The following is a 6,355-nucleotide window of genomic DNA, read 5'->3' on the forward strand; positions in this document are numbered from 1 at the left end:
TTATTCTATCTCTTTTATTCTTTTTTTTTCTCTCCACATTTTATGGTTGACAATCTTAACCATTGACAAAAGAAATAAGATGTTATTTACCAATGTACTAAAACTAATTTTTTTTTCTTTTGATTTTCTTTTTGTGACAACCACCCCCCTAAACTTAAAAAGGTAGTTATCACATGAGCAATCCCAAACTTAAATCTTTACCAAGATGATTTTTTTTTTTTGTTCTACCTAACTCTAAGTAAGGTGATTTAATCAAAGTCAGGTCTTTGACTTGTAATGTGGCTAGTAACCGAAATAAAAGGACAAGACTCAAATGGGCAAGCAAAGGCTAAAATTTGCATAAGTTAGTTAGAAAGGCTCAAACGACCAAACAAAATTGTCTCAGTGTATGCATAAATTACAAGTGATGCAAGTTAGAATTAGTGCAAGTCCTGAAGGGATAACACATGTCTAGATAATCACACTACAAATAATTGAAGTGTTTAGACCCAAAAGCTTACAACTAGGATAATAATAGAAAGTATGAACTATCTAAATGATACCAAACATGCCACTACAAAATTTATTTAGTTTTTTTTTTTAAATGACAAGTGAGACTTCGACAACCAAAGAGTAATCAACAATACATGCATTAGTGAAACTCATCGAATTGAACAATGATATGAGCAAAGAAATAAGAGTTAAATTTCAAAATAGAAAACAAATAGTTTAAGACTAGATTCAAGTTGTTAAAAATTATTCATTATAGTGCACTCTTACACACAATTAAAAAGAAACAAATTCACATAACAAAAATAAGATTGCAAAAATAAAAGTGACCTCTACCTATGGGTTTCCTCCTATGAAGCGCTTCTTTATGGTCATTAGCTTGACGCCTCAACCATTGTCAAAGTGGCATATATGACAGAAAGAACACATCATCGTTCTCACCAAGGAATACATATTTCAAGTGAGATGGAAATTACTTGAGCTCAACCAGTGGTGTCTCTTTCTTTTTCTCTACATACTCGTCTTCATTCTCTTTCAACTCTTCCCATCTAGTATGGAAGTGGAGGGAGTGAGATGGTGATGATTCTAACATGGCTAAAAGATCTTTCACTCTTGGATCTTCACTGTCTTTAACAAAATCTTTCGGGTAGGCACAACACTCTTTTTAACGACAGAATGGTTACTTGATGTTACTATCGAATCAAAAATCTCAATTTGGTTGCACCGTTCACTTTCGTTTGAATGCTCTATGGCTTTTAGAATATTGAATGTAATTGTTTCCTTATTTACCTTAAAGGTTAAGGTGTCATTCGCCACATCAATCATAACTCTCCTTGCTGCTAAGAACGATCTCCCCAAGATTAAGGGGATATCATTTTCTTCCTCAATGTCTAGTACCACAAAATCCACTAGAAAAATGATTTTATCTACTTTGACCAACACATCTTCCACCATCCTATATAGGTGTTTCATTGAGTGATCCGCAAACTATAACATCAGTTGTGTGTCTTTAACTCTTCCAATGCCTAAACTTTTGTATATGGAAAGGGGCATAAGACTCACACAATCCCCAAAATCACACAGGGCTTTCCCAAAAGTTATATCTCTAATAGCGCAAGGAACATAGATGCTTCCAGAATCCTTGAGCTTAGGTAGCAACTTCCTTTGTAGAATAGCACTGCACTCTTCGGTAAGCATAACTGTTTCACCACCGATTTTCCGTTACTTTGACAGAATATCCTTCAAGAACTTGGCGTATGTCGGCATCTGCTCTAGTGCTTCTGCAAAAGGAATGTTAATTTTCAATTTTTAAAAAACATAAAAAAACTTACCAAATTGTTTTTCATATTCTTTCCTTTTTAATATTTGAGGGAATGGAAGTTGAATTTCGGGCTTTGGCAGAGCTTCCTTTTTCTGCACCACATATTCTTCCTCTTTTTCAAGACCAATGTCCTTAACTGATGTCGGGGTGACCATTTCCTCCGAGTGGGTTGGCACTAAAGCATTCCCACCCTTTTTAGCTTTAGGTGGTACTTGTTCACTTAGCTTGCCACTCCTTATTGTCACATCATTGACATTATTTCGTGGATTCAGAACTGTGTCACGAGGAAAATTTCCAAACGATCTTTTTGCTAGTTGTTGAGCAAGTTGGCCCAGTTGGGTCTCCAGATTCTTTATTGATGTTGAGTGATTTTTCTGGATGGCTCTTAATTCTTAAATGAAAGAACTTGTGTTTGTTACTAACTTCTCAATAGCACTCTCCCAAGCAGTTTTTGCGGGTGGAACTTGATTTGCTTGAGCTCATTGTTGACCTTGAGATCCACCCTGTTGATCTTTCCAAGGAAAATTTGGATGATTTCTCCAACCAGGATTGTACGTACTAGAGTAGAGACTTTTTTTGCTTCCCGTTATTACCCATAAAATTCACCCCTTCTAGTTCTTATGTATTATCTTCATTCGGTGCTTCACAAGCTCCTTTTTTATGTGCTCCCCCACAAAGTTCATAACCAGTATGTTTCAATAATTTGATAGGGGCCACTTGGGGTTGTATATTTAGAGCTTCCATACCTTTCTTTATCTCAGCGATGATAACATGTTCTATCTGTTTTGAGCAACCTCCCTTGAGCCAACCCATCATCCATAACATTTAATTCCAGTATACCGCTAGTAAACTCTTGAACCTAATGTATGTGTCACAAAGAGACTCTCATTCTTTTTGTTTGTAACTGGAAATCTCTTTCGTTTTTCTAACTAACACAACTGAGGGAAATTATTGTTCCAATAACTTATCTTCAAGGTCATCCCATATGGGGATGCTACCGGCAGGAAAGGAATTAAGCCACTAATTAGCATCATTTTTTAATGACAATTGAAATAGTCTCAACCTCTTGCCTTTTTTAGAACAACCATTCGCTTTCACTGTTTCACATAGTTCAAAGGAGTTTGTGAGATGTCTATTGACATCTTCGTTATGTTTACCGACAAAATGAATCTCCTTCAACTCTCGGTATAGGTTGAGACTCACTTCAAATTGTTGATTGTAACCGGTGGGTTATGGATGGCCAACCAAGCACAGTTTCTATTTCGATTCCCATACTCGTCGAGGGTACGTTCAGGTGGTGGTGGATCAGCCATCTCCGCAAATATGAGGAAATCCCCTAAATCCTCTTCTTCCAATACTAATTGTTTTTCCCTTTATATCCTTTCTCGAACCGTAGTTTGAATTGCTTTCGCAATTTTTTCAATTTATGGATCAAATAGAGCTTCAGCTGAGGATTGAACTCGTATACAAGGTTAGACAAATTGTGAGTAATGAAAAGTTTTAAAATAAAGAAAATAAATAATTAAAATAAAAACAAAAAATTTATTGCAGAGCAAAAACTTTCAATTAAGTAAATAAATTATACTCATTAGTGATATGGCAATCCCTGACAACGACGCCAAAAAATTGATAGTGTTTCAGAAAGTGTATTGGATCGTTGCAAGTAATAACTAAAACGGTAGTACCGAGTGTCGAACTCAATGATTTCGTTTTACTATTGAATTATATTTAATTACGAAAATTAAACAAAAAATTTCTGATTTGATTGAAATAATATTTTCAACTAACAACGGTAATAAAATTGATCCTTTACAATAAGAAAAATGTCGGGGATAAGTTTCAATTCAAATCCAACCTTGGTGTCTAATTTGATCATAGTTACTAAATTCCTTTATTGAATTATTACCGAATTATCTTTATTATGCTTACCCTAATGTCTTAGTGATAGAATCTTTAATTCCAAAGTAACCTCTAGTTCCTTAGTGGATTAAAGATTAGAATTAAACTTTACGGTACAAGAATTATCTTTTCAAACTATTGCCTTTTTAACAAATTTAATTAGTTTCATGACATGCATCTATTCTTAGACTACCGAGTGTCTTTCCCTTTAAATCCCCTAAATCCTCATCTTCCACTACTAATTGTCTTTCCCTTTATATCCTTTCTCGAACCGTCTTTCGATTTGCTTTCGCAATTTTTTCAATTTTAGGATCAAAGAGAGCTTCAGCTGAGGATTAGCCTCGCATACAAGGTTAGACAAATTGTGAGTAATGAAAAGTTTTAAAATAAAGAAAATAAATAATTAAAATAAAAAAAAAATTTATTGCAGAGCAAAAACTTTCAATTAAGTAAATAAATTATACTCATTAGTGATATGGCAATCCCCGAAAACGGCGCCAAAAACTTGATAGTGTTTCAGCAAGTGTACTGGATCATTGCAAGTAATAAGTAAAACGGTAGTACCGAGTGTCGAACTCAATGATTGTGTTTTACTATTGAATTATATTTAATTACGAAAATTGAACAAAAAGTTTCTGATTTGATTGAAATAATATTTAAAACTAACAACGGTAATAAAATTGATCCTTTACAATAAGAAAAATGTCGGGGATAAGTTTCATTTGGAATCCAACCTAGGTGTCTAATTTGATCTTAGTTACTAAATTCCTTTATTGAATTATTACCGAATTATCTTTATTATTCTTGCCCTAATATCTTAGTGATAGAATCTTTAATTCCAAAGTAACCTCTAGTTCCTTAGTGGATTAAAGATTAGAATTAAACTTTACGGTACAAGAATTATCTTTTCAAACTACTGCCTTTTTAACAAATTTAATTAGTTTCATGACCTGCATCTATTCTTAGACTACAATATCATGAATTTCTCATCTCAAGCATTCGTAAAGTCCACTCCCATTTCAAAATACGAATCGTCGAATGTTTTAAAGTTGATTAAGCCATAAAAAGCATTAAGCACAAAGATGAGAAAAATAATTCAATAAACTCATTCCTATAACTAGATATTAAATCAGAAAAATAAGGCTTTCATCTTGTTACATTCATCCCAAACAAATAGAGTTTAGTTACTCATGATAGAGATAGAAATGATAGAGAATAGAGAAGAACTATAAGAAAGATTCATGAGTGATTCTTGATAAAATTGCTCCAATGGTGTTAGAAATGGTCGTCTTTGACTTTCTCTGGTTGGGCACAAGTCATGAAACTTCCCAATAGTCAAAAAAAGATACTTAAAAAGGGATAAAAACATGTTTTAATGAGTTCTGATTTGCGTCACGCGCCCCAGACGTAGCTGTTGTGCTTCAAGCACGAATTGGCAAATTCATCAGTGCAGAAATGTGCCTCATGCGTAGCTGTTGCGCTTCATGCGCAAATTGGCAGTTTCACCAATGCAGAAATGCGCCCAAGACGCAGCAATTGCGGTTTAGGCGCACAACTTCTTCTATTTGACGTTTTCTGCATTTTTCGCCTCGTTTGAGTCTTAATTAGGTTTCGGTGTCTTCATAAACGTTGTAGCTATGAATCCTAGCTTTCACTTTCACTTGGTTTGGTTCTAGTTGGATATCTACAATTCTAGATATGGCTGAAATACTCCACATATGTCATGTTGATTTCTCACCAAAATTCAGCACTGCATTAAAACAAGGAAACAATGCAAAACTACTAAAAAATCTATACTTGTTGTTTTTTGAAATTCGAAAACCTTTGAAAACAATTTATGCCACCGAAAGTATTACTGGGTTGAGTCGCGGACTAGGTCGCTCTCTTTAAGACGTTTCGAGGCACTGCCCAAAATTGTGCAAGGCAAACTATCAACCACGAAGTCCCCAGGATAAAACAACCCAGATTCACTGTATCGGAGTTCTACTGCACTGTAGAAAACCGTTCTAGAATTACACCCTCTGTATGCCAGTCGATAGACTGACACTCAAATATAGCACGGAGGCTACTCAAATATAGCACAGAGGCTACTGAAGAAAAGAAGAAGAAGAAGAAGAATATAAGGGGGAGAAGTGAGAAAAGCCTCAGATACGGAGTGCTTTTGGTGTGCTTTTCCAAGTGAGGTGAGCTCTCTATTTATAGATGAGTTCAGCAACTGGATCAGAGAAAAAGGGGGGATCCAAGGAGCACGAAGTCCATTTACTGGCCACTAGGAGAGTGCCTCAGAAATAGGAAACGTGATTGACAAGGCTCCTTGACCGGGCAAAAGTCAAAAACGTGGGAAAGACTCAGCTTTAGGGTTTTGACGTGGCACACATCTGAAGCTAAGTCAAATTAGGGTTTTGACTGAGCAAGGCACAAGAGACTAGTCTGTTTAGGGTTTGAATGAATCAGAACATTGACTTTGACCTTGTGGATGGCAGTTTCGTAATATGTGACATATCGCAAGCAATTAATTAATTAAATAAATAATTAATTTCCATCTGTTAAAAAAACTTTAATCCCCCACACCCCCGGCCGGGCCGAGCCGGGCGGCGGCGCGCGTGCGTGTGTGCGCGTGTGGTGGTCCGTTTGCTTGCGTTCTCC

Source organism: Cicer arietinum, chromosome 7 (genome assembly GCF_000331145.2).
Source record: "Cicer arietinum cultivar CDC Frontier isolate Library 1 chromosome 7, Cicar.CDCFrontier_v2.0, whole genome shotgun sequence".
Taxonomy (NCBI): Eukaryota; Viridiplantae; Streptophyta; class Magnoliopsida; order Fabales; family Fabaceae; genus Cicer; species Cicer arietinum.